We start from the raw sequence: 12,887 nt of genomic DNA on the forward strand, positions 1-12,887 counted from the left end.
AGAATATAAAAAATAGAATGTATATAAATATATATATATATATATATATATATATATATATATAACTGAATTGCCTTGCTGTACAGCAGAAATTAACACAACATTGATTTTTTTTAATATTTATTTATTTGGTTGCACTGGGTCTTAGTAGCGGCTGGTGGGCTCCTTAGTTGTGGCATGTGAAACCTTAGTTGCGCCATGCATGTGGGATCTAGTTCCCTGACCAGGGATCAAACCTGGACCCCCTGCATTAGGACCGTGGAGTCTCAACCACTGTGCCACCAGAGAAGTCCCACAGCATTGTAAATCAGTTATATTTCAGTTAAAAAATGTTGAAAAATACAGAGCTATACTTCCTTGAGTGTTCTTTCTGTTTCAAGTACTAGATATATATTACCCATATTCCTAATAACAACCACAGAGGAATTATTGTCTCCAGTGTAGTGATATGAGAAGTGGTTTAGAGAGGCAAAGTTACTTGCCCAAAATCACATAGAAAGTAATAGACTAAGTCTTGGTCTGTCCCACTGTAAAGCCATCCCTTCTTTCCATGCAATGTGGCATTTTCCTACCATGGTGTATTAGTCTGCTCAGGCTAACATAACAAAATATCATAGACTATGTTGCTTAAACAACAGATATTTATTTTCTCATGGTTCTGGAGGCCAGGTGTCCAAGATCAAGGTGTCAGAAGATTGGATTCCTTCTGAGACCTCTGTCTTGTAGATGGCCGCCTTCTTACTGGTCCTCATATGGTCTTTGCTCTGTGCACACACATCCTTGGTGTCTCTGTGTCTAATTTGCTCTTATACCGGCACCACTTAGATTGTATTAGGGCCCAACCTAACTGCCTCATTTTAACTCAATCACCACTTTAAGATCTCTATCTCCAAATATAGTCACTTTCCAAGGTACCCGGGGTTATGGTTTCAACATATGAACTTTGAGGGGACACGATTCAGCCCATAACACAATTTACTACAGCAATTCCACCCTTGGCTGACATTTACCTTCCTGGATTTTGGATGCTTTGACTTGGGTTAGATATTTGGCTTTTAACTCTGTGCTTCTGCTGACCTTTTGAAGAAAAATCCTTTTTTCATCTGCAAACACAAAGAGTGTTTAATCTAAAGACATGCACATTGTGTCAGATTGTTGGACTCCATTATATGTTATTCGGTTGTGTCCAGTTAGCTTCCCTTTATTAATATACTAAACAAATATTTATTGAACAGCCAGCATGTGTTAAATATGAACATGTAGTGTAAATATGAAGAAATATGATATCATTGGGAATATGAAGGTGAATCAGCCGTAGATCCTGTCTGATGCTTTTTGTCTAGTAGAGAAAAAAAGACCAAAAAACCCCCAATAATTATAGTGAAAGGAATAAAGGTTTAAAGCAAAGTGTACTTTAAGAGATGTACAGATAAATATTGTAGAAATTCTGAGGAAGAAAAGATAATTTGCAGCTTGGAAGACTGGGGAAGACTTTCAGAGAAGATTAGCTGGGATCTGAGCCATGAGTAGTGTTTGAACCTGTTGAAGGACAAGGGCAGGAGCGAGATCAGCATCAGTGCTGTGCTTGCCAGACAGACCTGGAAGGCCAGCGTGCTCCGAAAGGAAGCACTAAATGAGGGCCCAGACATCTCCAAACAGCAGGAGGAGAAAAGAGGTCAGCGCCGTGATTTATCAACCTGAAACGTGTTATTAAGCCAGAAGATGGAGTTTATTTTCCTTTCAGATAATATTACCCTGCTTATTTCCCATCCATTCCTCCATCCATTGCAATCTGACTTCTAAAGTCAACAAAACCTCCTAAGTACCAGAGGCGGTGGTCCCCGTTCAGTATGCATCCCACTTACCTTTCTAAGGAATTATACTTTTCACCTTCTTGAAACTTTCTCCTCCCCTGCCTCTGTGATGCCCCTTGTCTCCCCTCCTCTTTGGTCCACTCCCAAATCTGCACTTCCTGGCTCCATTCCCACCATGTAAACCTTGGCATTTTTAAGCGTTCACAGTCCATGTTTTAGCTACTATTTGCTGACACCTTCCAAATCTGTATTTTCAGGCAGATTGCTCCTGTAGTATTTCCAGTCTCTACCTGGATGTGCCATGAGTTTCTCAGACTCAGAAACCAGATTCTTTTCCTTTTTTTATGCACCGCGGGATCTTAGTTCTCCAGTCTGGGATCGAACCCGTGCCCTCGTGCAATGGAAGCGCGGAGTCTTAACCACTGGACCACCAGGGAAGTCCCTCATTTTCTTTTTTTAATCTGTATTCACTTCCTACGTGATTTCAACAGTCTGTGGCTTTAAACGCCCTTCATATGGTAATGACTCCAAAGTTTGTATCTCGGGCTTCCCTGGCGGCGCAGTGGTTGAGAGTCTGTCTGCCGATGCAGGGGACACGGGTTCGTTCCCCGGTCCGGGAGGATCCCACATGCCGCGGAGCGGCTGGGCCCGTGAGCCATGGCCACTGAGCCTGCGCGTCCGGAGTCTGTGCTCCGCAGCGGGAGAGGCCACAGCAGTGAGAGGCCCGCGTACCGCAAAAACAAACAAACAAACAAACAAACAAAGTGTGTATCTCTAGCCTGACCGGCTACCCTGAATTCCGGACTCATGCCTTCTGATTACCTTCACTTGGATGTTTAATAGTTGTCTCAAGCTTAATATATCCAAAACTGTACTCAGGATTCTCCCTTAACTCTGCTCCTCCTGTCGTGTCCCCATTTCAGTTAATGACAACTCTGTCTCTTTCAATTGCTCAGATCAAAAGTCTTAGGGTCACCCTTGCATCTTTTCCTCTTGCATCCTGAATCTTGTCTGACAACAAATACTGTTGGTTCTACTTTCTGTGTACAGTCAGAACGTGACCACACCTCCCCACCCCACGACCCCAAACCCAGTCCAAACCATATCATCTCTCACTTGGATTCTTGCTGTAAATTCCCAACTGGTCTCTCTGGTTCTAACCTTGACCCCCATCAGCCTGTTCTCAACAAAGCAGCCATATTGAAAACTATGTCAGATGGAGCCACTCCTCTACTGGAACCGGCCAAGGACTCCCACATCACTCAGACTAAAATCAAGTCCTCCTTCTACGCCCTCAGTATGACAGGCTTTCGTTATTCCTGGGACATTGCTGTTGCCCATGGCCTCACCATGTCCATCCTGCCGCCTCTTGGCCCCATGCTCTTCCTCAAACAGACCAGCCACTCTAAGGTTCTTTTTTTTTAAGATTTATTCTTTCTTTCTTTCTTTTTTTAATTTATTTTTGGCTGCATCATGTCTTAGTTGTGGCACGCGGGATTTTTTTTTAAACATCTTTATTGGAGTATAATTGCTTTACAATGGTGTGTTAGTTTCTGCTTTATAACAAAATGAATCAGTTATACATACACATATGTCCCCATATCTCTTCCCTCTTGTGTCTCCCTCCCTCCCACCCTCCCTATCCCACCCCTCTAGGTGGTCACAAAGCACCGAGCTGATCTCCCTGTGCTATGTGGCTGCTTCCCACTAGCTAGCTATTTTACATTTGGTAGTGTATATATGTCCATGCTACTCTCTCACTTTGTCCCAGCTTACCCTTCCCCCTCCCCATATCCTCAAGTCCATTCTCTAGTAGGTCTGTGTCTTTATTCCCGTCTTGCCCCTAGGTTCTTCATGACCAATTTTTCCTTTTTTAGATTCCATATATATGTGTTAGCATATGGTATTTGTTTTTCTCTTCCTGACTTACTTCACTCTGTATGACTGACTCTAGGTCCATCCACCTCACTACAAATAACTCAATTTTGTTTCTCCTTATGGTTGAGTAATATTCCATTGTATATATGTGCCGCATCTTCTTTATCCATTCATCTGTCGATGGACACTTAGGTTGCTTCCATGTCCTGGCTATTGTAAATAGAGTTGCAATGAACATTGGGGTACATGTGTCCTTTTGAATTATGGTTTTCTCAGGGTATATGCCCAGTAGTGGGATTGCTGGGTCATATGGTAGTTCTATTTTTAGTTTTTTAAGGAACCTCCATACTGTTCTCCATAGTGGCTGTATCAATTTACATTCCCACCAACAGTGCAAGAGGGTTCCCTTTTCTCCACACCCTCTCCAGCATTTATTGTGTGTAGATTTTTTTCATGATGGCCATTCGGACTGGTGCGGCACGCGGGATCTTCATTGAGGCATGCGGGATCTTTCGTTGCGGCGTGCGGGCTCTTCATTGTGGTGCCCAGGCTTCTCTTTAGTTGTGGCGGGCAGGCTTCAGGGCGTGTGGACTCTGTAGTTATGGCGCACGGGTTCCAGAGCATGTGGGCTCTGTAATTTGCGGCATGCAGGCTCTCTAGTTGAGGTGTGTGGGTTCAGTAGTTGTGGAGTGTGGGCTTCGTTGCCCCACGGCATGTGGGATCTTAGTTCCCTGACCAGGGATCAAACCTGTGTCCCCTGCATTGTAAGGTGGATTCTTTACCAGTGCACATCCAGGGAAGTCCCCATTCTAAGATTCTTACTTAGCTCCTTACACTTTACATTTTCCTTCCATATTTTATTTTTTTTTCTTAGTGCTTATTACTGTCTAAACATAAGATGCATTTAACTTATTTGTCTATTGTCTGTCTCCCCATAGAGACCCAAGAGAGCAGAGAATTTTGCCTGCTTTTTTAGAGTTGTATCTCCAATGCCTAGAACGAGGCCTGGCACTTACCAAATATTTGCTGAATGCTGACACCACTTATATATAATATTCATTTTTTTCCTCAGTTATGTACCAAATCATGTAGTACTTACACTGCTGTTTTTAAACAGGTACATGAACATGGTAAAAAGTTCAAATAGTATAAAATGGATTACTTCATTTGTTATGGATTCTTAGTTCAGGCTGCTATAACACATTGCCATAGGGTGGACAGCTTAAGCAACAAATATTTATTTATCACAATTCTGGAGGCTGGGATGTCCAAGATCAATGTGCTGGCAGATCTGGTGTTGAGTGAGAGCCCATTTCCTGGCTTGCAGATGGCCATCTTCTTGCTGTGTCCTCACCTGGTGAAGACAGAGAGAGAAAACAAGCTCTCGTCTTATAAGGGCACTAATCCTATTCATGAGGGCTCCACCCTCTTGACTTTATTACCTTCCAAAGACCTTAACTCCTAATGCCATCACATTGGGGGTTAGGATTTCAACGTATGAATTTTGGAGGAACACAAACATTCAGCCCATAATATAGGTTGAATTATGTGTGACTTGCTCCCTCACCCCGCAACAAAGATATGTTAAAGTTCTAACCCCCAATACTTCAGAATGTGACCTTATTTGGAAATAGGGTCATTGCAAATATAATTAATTAAGAAGAGGTTATATTGGAGTAGGGTGGGCCCTTAATCCAATATGACTGGTGTCCTTATTAGAAGATAGACATGTGAGACACAGGGACACAGGGAGACAGCCATGTGAAGATGAGGGCAGGGATTGTAGTGATGTATCTATAAGCCACGTAAAGCTAGGGATTGTTGCGCACCACCAGGAGCAGGAAGAAGCAAAACAACAAGCTTTGTCCTTTGGAGAAAGCATGGCTCTGACAACACTCTGATTTTGGACTTCTAACTTCCAGAACTATCAGATGATAAACTCATGTCGTTTGAAGCTACCCAGTCCATGGTACTTTGTTACAGCAGCCCTAGGAAACTAAAAATCATTTAAAAAATACATCCTTTACAGATATATATTAATTTTCTTGCTTAGGCTTTGTCTGACCTAAAGTTAGGAACTGAAGTATCATTGGAAGAGTGAATTCATTAAATGAGAGTATTCTTCTCAGTAGATAGTCCATTTTTAATATGGAAAAAAAGTGTTAACATCCACCATAGCTTCAAATCCATAAATATCAATCAATACTTATGGATTTGCAGTAAATTACTGAAAAGTAAGCTGTGACTATGCAAAATGATGGGTGTTTAGAGATATTAATTGCAGCATTGTTCACCATAGCAAAAGACTGCCAATAACCTAGATGTCCATCAATAAGGGAATTAGTCCAATGCGTGATCATTCTATATCTGCTCAGCTATTAAAAATTATAACGTTGCTCCATGTGTGAGAAAAGCAAGGCTAGACCCCTATGTATAGATTGCCACCATTCGTGAAAAAAAGGAAAAAAAAATTACACACACACGCGACGTGATAGAAAAATCTCTAAAAGGAAATAAAAGAAAATGGCAATACTTGCTTCTAGGGAGAAGAAACGATGATCTTCAAATAAAAAAACGGACAAATAATAAATTAATGAAATTTCAAAGCGGAGCGTGCCGAAGTGTGTATGTTTAAGTTCATTCAAGCGTGTCATGATGTTTAGTGGCATTTCACTGGATTTTTCTACTCTCCTGGCTTAAGGGGAATATTCTGTGATGAAAAATCAGAGGGAAGCCAAAAAGTAAATGAGAGAAAAAAAGATAACCATTACAAGGTGGTCTTTAGTGTAAATTTTTTAAACGTTTACTAATCCCACCAGACCACTTCTTACTATGTGAAGTTTTTAACTGAAGTACAAAACGCACGAAGCAAAGCTCACCAATCATCTAAGTAAACACACCCTGTAAACACCACCCAGATCAAGACATGGAACGTTCCAGCACTCCCAAAGCTCCCTTGTGCCTCATCTCAGTCCTTTCCCCCAACAAAGACAACCACTCTTCTGACCTCTGTAAGGGGAACATAGTTCTGCCTGGTCTTGAACTTTCTACCCATGGAACCACGCAGTCTGTCTCCATATTCCATACCCCCTCCTGCTGTGAGACCCATCGCCATCCTGTCTCCACTGCTCCACGCCCCCACTTATGCCCAGGCCAATTCATCCATCTATCCTGTTAATGTCCACATGGGATTTTCCACTTTGGAGCTCTTACAAATCATACTGATGTGGATATCATAGTACATATTTTCTGCTGCACAGACATACACATTTCTGTTGGGTACTGTATTCATTTTTTATTGCTGCTGCAACAAATTACCACAAAGTACTCAGCGTAAAACAACACATATGTATTATCTCTCAGCTCTGGAGGTCGCAAGTCTGGCATGGATCTCACCAGGCTGAAATCAAGATGTCAGCAGGACTGCCTTCTTTTTTTTTTTTTTTTTTAGCAGTACGCAGGCCTCCCACTGCTGTGGCCTCTCCCGTTGCGAAGCGCAGGCTCCGGACGCGCAGGCTCAGCGGCCGTGGCTCACGGGCCCAGCCACTCCGCGGCATGTGGGATCTTCCTGGACCGGGGCACGAACCTGTGTCCCCTGCATCGGCAGGCGGACTCTCAACTACGGCGCCACCAGGGAAGGGAAGCCCCTGGACTGCCCTGTTTTACGCAGGCTTTAGGTGGGGATCCATTATCTTACTCATTCTGGCTGTTGGCCGAGCTATTTCTTGCTGCTGTAGGTCTGAGGCCCCCATTTTCTTGCTGGCTTTCAGCTGAGAGCCATTCCCAGCTTCAAGAGGCCTCTCTGCCTTCCATGCCTCATGACTCCTTCTCCATCTTCAAAACCAGCAGCGGTGGCTTCTAACCCTTTTCCTGTTTTGTGCCTCTATCATGCACCTCTCTCTGACCACAGTGGGAAAGGTTTCTGGCTTTTAAGGATTGACATGATTATATTGGTCCCACCAGTTTAATTTAGGATAATCTTCCCATCTCAAGGTCTGTTACCTTAATCACATCTGCGATTTACCTTTTACCATGTAAGGTAACATAGTCATGGGTTCCCAAGGTTAGGACAGGGACATCTTTGGGGGAGGGGAATGGTCCTTATTCTGCCACCTGGAAGTAGAGACCTGAGAGTGTTGGGTCATAAGGTGTGCATAAATTCCACAGAGTAGATAGTGCCCATAGTTTTCCAGAAGGTACTAATTTACACTCCGGCAGTGCGTGAGAAGCCAGTTGCTCCACAGTCCTGCCAATTCTTAGTCTCGGTAGCATTTATCAATGTCCACCATTCTGTTGGGCATGGAGCAGTAAATAAATGTGGGTTTAATTTGCATTTCCTTGGTGATTAATCATGATCACTTTTCATATGTTTATCGGCCATTTGCATGACTTCTTTTGTGAAATGCCTGTTGAAGTCTTCTGCCCATGTAAAGAAGCAGATTGAAGGGCTTCCCTGGTGGCGCAGTGGTTGAGAATCCGCCTGCTGATGCAGGGGACACGGGTTCGTGCCCCGGTCCGGGAGGATCCCACCTGCCGCGGAGCGGTTGGGTCCGTTAGCCATGGCCGCTGAGCCTGCGCTTCTGGAGCCTGTGCCCCCCTAAGGGGAGATACCCACGTACCGCAAAAAAATAAAAAGGATCAGATTGAAAGCAGACCACTTTTTGAACTGTGACAGCATTCATTAGGGTGGGATTTTCTATCAGAACTGTTAAAATACCTAGAAAGTAAAATACATCATTCAAATGCATTTAGAATTCCTTCCAGTAAGCCTCTCACTGTTGTGGCCTCTCCCGTTGTGGAGCACAGGCTCCAGACGCACAGGCTCAGCGGCCATGGCTCACGGGCCCAGCCGCTCCGCGGCATGTGGGATCTTCCCGGACCGGGGCACGAACCCGCGACCCCTGCATCGGCAGGCGGACTCCCAACCACTGCGCCACCACGGAAGCCTGCTTTTATCCTTTAAGTAAAACTTAACTGATAATGAAATCGGTAACAGTAACTCACATCTGCATGTGCGTTAGAACTTACAAAGTGCTTTCACATCCATTTTCTCATTTTGATTTAAGAGGAACACATGAAATGTTGCTTACTAGTCTTGTTTTCATACCATGTATTACTTTCCCCGAATGCAAAAATCAAGGCAAAATGCATGTATTAAAAATAATTGTAGTTGGGCTAATCAGTAGCATAATTTGTGAATTTGAGAATTTTTCTTCTTTGCTCACCATTATCTTTAATTTGGTGGTAAATATGATATACGCTTGCAGAATGTCTAACAAACCCTCCAGCTCGCAATGCTGAAAGCCATTGCTTTCTGGGAGTTGCTGTTTAAATCAGGAAGAGACCGTAAATCCACAGAAGTCTGGTGATTGGAAATGTGTCTGTTGCAGAGACCAGAGCAAACCTCCATTGTTGAGAGCCGCAGAAACACACAAATCAGGCAGACATTTTTTCAAGAAGCAGATCACGAGTAACCTTTCTATTATACATTACAGATGCTTTTTTTTTTCATTCTTTCCAGACTAGACACTAATTAGATTAGCCTTCTTTACTCGGATGCTCTAATAAGGGATTGTGCTTCTGTTTTGATGTCACATCTTTCCCAGGACTAAATGTGTGTGTCTGGGGGCAGGGCAGGTGGGGGAAGTAATATCTGTGCGTATGTGTGAAATGAGAGAAACTGTTGAAGAAAAGCACTGAACAGGCATTAAAATTCTCAGGCTAAATGGTACCCTTAAGTTTTTCGCTTCTTGACATTTTAAATACCACAATGCTATAAAATATACAGCCTACGTTCTCATCAAGTTTACAACCTTAAAAGATAAGACAGGCAAATGTAAGAATGACATGAAAAATATAAATTTAATGACTTTTTTCTTTATACGGCCATCTCAAAATCAGAATCACATCCCATAAGAAGTGGTCTCCTCCTAACCGCGGTGAAAGCCACCAAGAGTAGAAGGTTTTGCTTGCAAATGTGTTACCTACGGTAACTGTGTGAGGTTTTATCCCCTTTTCTTTCTTTTTTTTTTTTTTTTGCGGTACGTGTGGCCTCTCCCGTTGCGGAGCACAGGCTCCGGACGCGCAGGCTCAGCGGCCATGGCTCATGGGCCCAGTCGCTCCGCGGCACGTGGGATCCTCCCGGACCGGGGCACGAACCCGTGTCCCCTGCATTAGCAGGTGGACTCTCAACCACTGCGCCATCAGGGAAGCCCCCCCCCTTCTTAAACCACCACTGACCCCAACACAGAATATCATCTTGAGCCCCTTCTTTACTTTTCATGCTTCTGTTGCTATCATATTACTGCATTGGACATCATGGGGCCACTCAAATTCACTCCCTTTTCCTGTAACTGTGCTGCTCAGGGTCTGTTCAGGAGTCCACACCTCCCCCATGCAGCTCTCGTGCTTCCTGGAAGCTGAGCCCTCCTGAGTCTAGGAAGGACAAGAGGCTCAGGTCCAAACTCATCTACAGAATCTCATTCTTGGACAGGGATAGACACATGCCCCAATTTTCCAAAGAGGTTTTCTGGGGCTTCTGGGGATGAAGCTGCCCCATTTTCCTGAGACAGCTTCCAGAAGAGACCTGGTCCCTTTCCCTCTGCTTGAAATAGGAAGGCTGTGGGCCTAGGTGTGGATGGATGAAGTTGCTGCTGCAGAGTGCAGGTGAGCGACTGGAAGACACTGAGTCCTCGAGGATAACCACAGAGACTGAAATAAACTAACCCTGGTGGCTGCCCTGACTCTCAACTTACAACACATCTCCTTTATGGCTTAAGGCAGTTTGAATTGGGTTTTCTGTTACTTACAACTGAGCAAATCTTAACTGGTATATTGTTTTTAAAATATAGTGTAGGGGCTTCCCTGTGGCACAGTGATTGAGAGTCCACCTGCCAATACAGGGGACACGGGTTCAAGCCCTGGTCTGGGAAGATCCCACATGCCCCGGAGCAACTAAGCCTGTGCACCACAACTACTGAGCCAGTGCTCTAAAGTCTGTGAGCCACAACTACTGAGCCCACGTGCTGCAACTACTGAAGCCCGTGTGCCTAGAGCCTGCGCGTGCTCCGCAATGAGAAGCCACCGCAATGAGAAGCCCACGCACTGCAACGAAGAGTAGCCCCCGCTCGCCGCAACTAGAGAAAGCCCGTGCACAGCAGCGAAGACCCAACACAGCCAAAAATAAAAAAATAAAATAAATAAATTTATTAAAATATAGCGTATTCACAGGAAATCTGAGGTATAGTAAGATCAAAAGATCAGGAGACGATTGTCGCTGAATATATAATTTCTTACTCACAATTCCCAAGAGAAATGGGTATGCTGCACCAGGAGGGTCCACATGGGGAAGCACCAGGGTTGGTCAGGACCAGAGCAGGCAGGAGCCTATATTGTGGTTTCTGTGGGAAGGTGAGGCATGGTAAGCATCTCATGAAGCGCATGAGCTTACTTTGGTCAGCATGGTTAGTTTGAGTAATTTCAGTGGGATCTGGGGCACAGGGGTTGGCTGTAGGTGTTGGGTACCTGGAGCTGGGGTGATTAGGGCAGATGGATAGTGACCTGGAATGTGAGGGCCTGATAAAAGGGGTGTTGGGGTGTGGGCTGTGGGTTGATTGGTTTGTATTTAAAAAGCACACTCGTGAGTAGGCTGTTTACTATTTCCAGGAACTGCCTAAGCCTGAAGGTGCAGTCCCTTCAGAATCAGCAAGGACCCAGATGTCAAAGCATTGGAGTACAGAAAATAAAAGACGTGGTTAGCACATAATATACACTAAAAGCTTAGTAAAGGCACTTAAGAGGTTATATTTTTACTACTGATATTGCAACAGAACAGGGAAACAACTAAAGTTGATTTTTCATGACCTACCACAGAGTTTTCTGACCAAAAATATGTTGATTATGCATAACCTTTATGGAATGAAGCATTCTGGATTGTCAAGCTACCTATGGAGTTATTAATTACTTGGGTGTGATCACTTTTATTAAACTCCCTAATATCCTTTGCTCTTTCTCCTTTATTCATTCAACAGTGTTTTTTGAGTACCTAGTATGTGCTAGGTACCGTCCTGGGTACTGAAAACACAGCAAGGACCATGAGGAGGTCCTTCCGTTTTAGAGCTTATATTCGGGAGGTGGTGACGGTAGACTATAAAAAAATAATCTAACAGTTATATAAGATAATTTCATATAGTGATAAGTACCAAGAAAAAAATAAATATGGTGGGGAGATAATAGGTACATAGATGAGGCCTGGGGGAGAATCTACTTTTGATTGATGATCAAGGAATGTAATCTGTTGCCTTCTTCTCCTCCCACGTCCCCTCCTCTGTGGATACATTCTGGAGATATCTTGTTTCATGTTTAGGGCTTCGAGAGCTTCTGAATTCAAGTGTGGGTGGCTTTTGCCCCTCTTCTTCCATCCCACTGCCCTAGATGTTAAGGATTTTTTGCCCTATGGCTGTTGTTAGAATAAAGGCAACTCACCAACACCAAAGATGTTCTCTCTTCCTCTTCCTGTTCTTTTTTGTAAGTTCAGTCTAGCCATTGCTTCCTGTGTGTCTACTCTGGACAGAACACTGTATTAGGCGCTGGGTCTTCCATCTTGGCATTTCCCAGTAAGACTTGGAGTCACCGTCCTTCCCCACAGGTAACCAACTAGTTGCAAAGCATTTGTGCAAGTGCACCTAGATTTCTGAGTCTCGTGGTTGGATTCTTTTGTTTGTTTGCTTGATTTTAGCCATGCACTGGCCTGTCTTAGCCTGTCTGGCTGCTATAATAGGCTCCCACAGACTGAGGGGGTTATAAACAATACAAATTTATATCTCACAGTTCTGGAGGCTGGGAAGTCCAAGATCAAGGTGTCAGCAGATTTGGTGTCTGGTGAGAGTCTGCTTTCTGGTTCAGAGATGCCCATCTTCTTGCTATGTCCTCACCTGGCAGATGGGGTAAAAGGTGCTCTCTGGGGTCTCTCTTATTAGGGCAATAATCCCATTCACGAGGGCAGAATAAATCACCTCTCAAAGGCCCCATCTTCAAATACCATCACGGCGGGGATCAGGTTTCAACACAGTGGGGATCGGTGAACAGAGGGATGGCCATGTGAAAAGGCAAAGACAGCCACCTCCAAGCCAAAGACAGAGCCGCAGAGGAAGCCAACACTGCCAGAACCTTGATCTTGGACTTCCAGCCTCCAGA

Source organism: Aethalodelphis obliquidens, unplaced genomic scaffold, assembly GCF_003676395.1.
Source record: "Aethalodelphis obliquidens isolate GAN/ISIS:26980383/991018 unplaced genomic scaffold, ASM367639v1 scaffold3, whole genome shotgun sequence".
Lineage (NCBI taxonomy): Eukaryota > Metazoa > Chordata > Mammalia > Artiodactyla > Delphinidae > Aethalodelphis > Aethalodelphis obliquidens.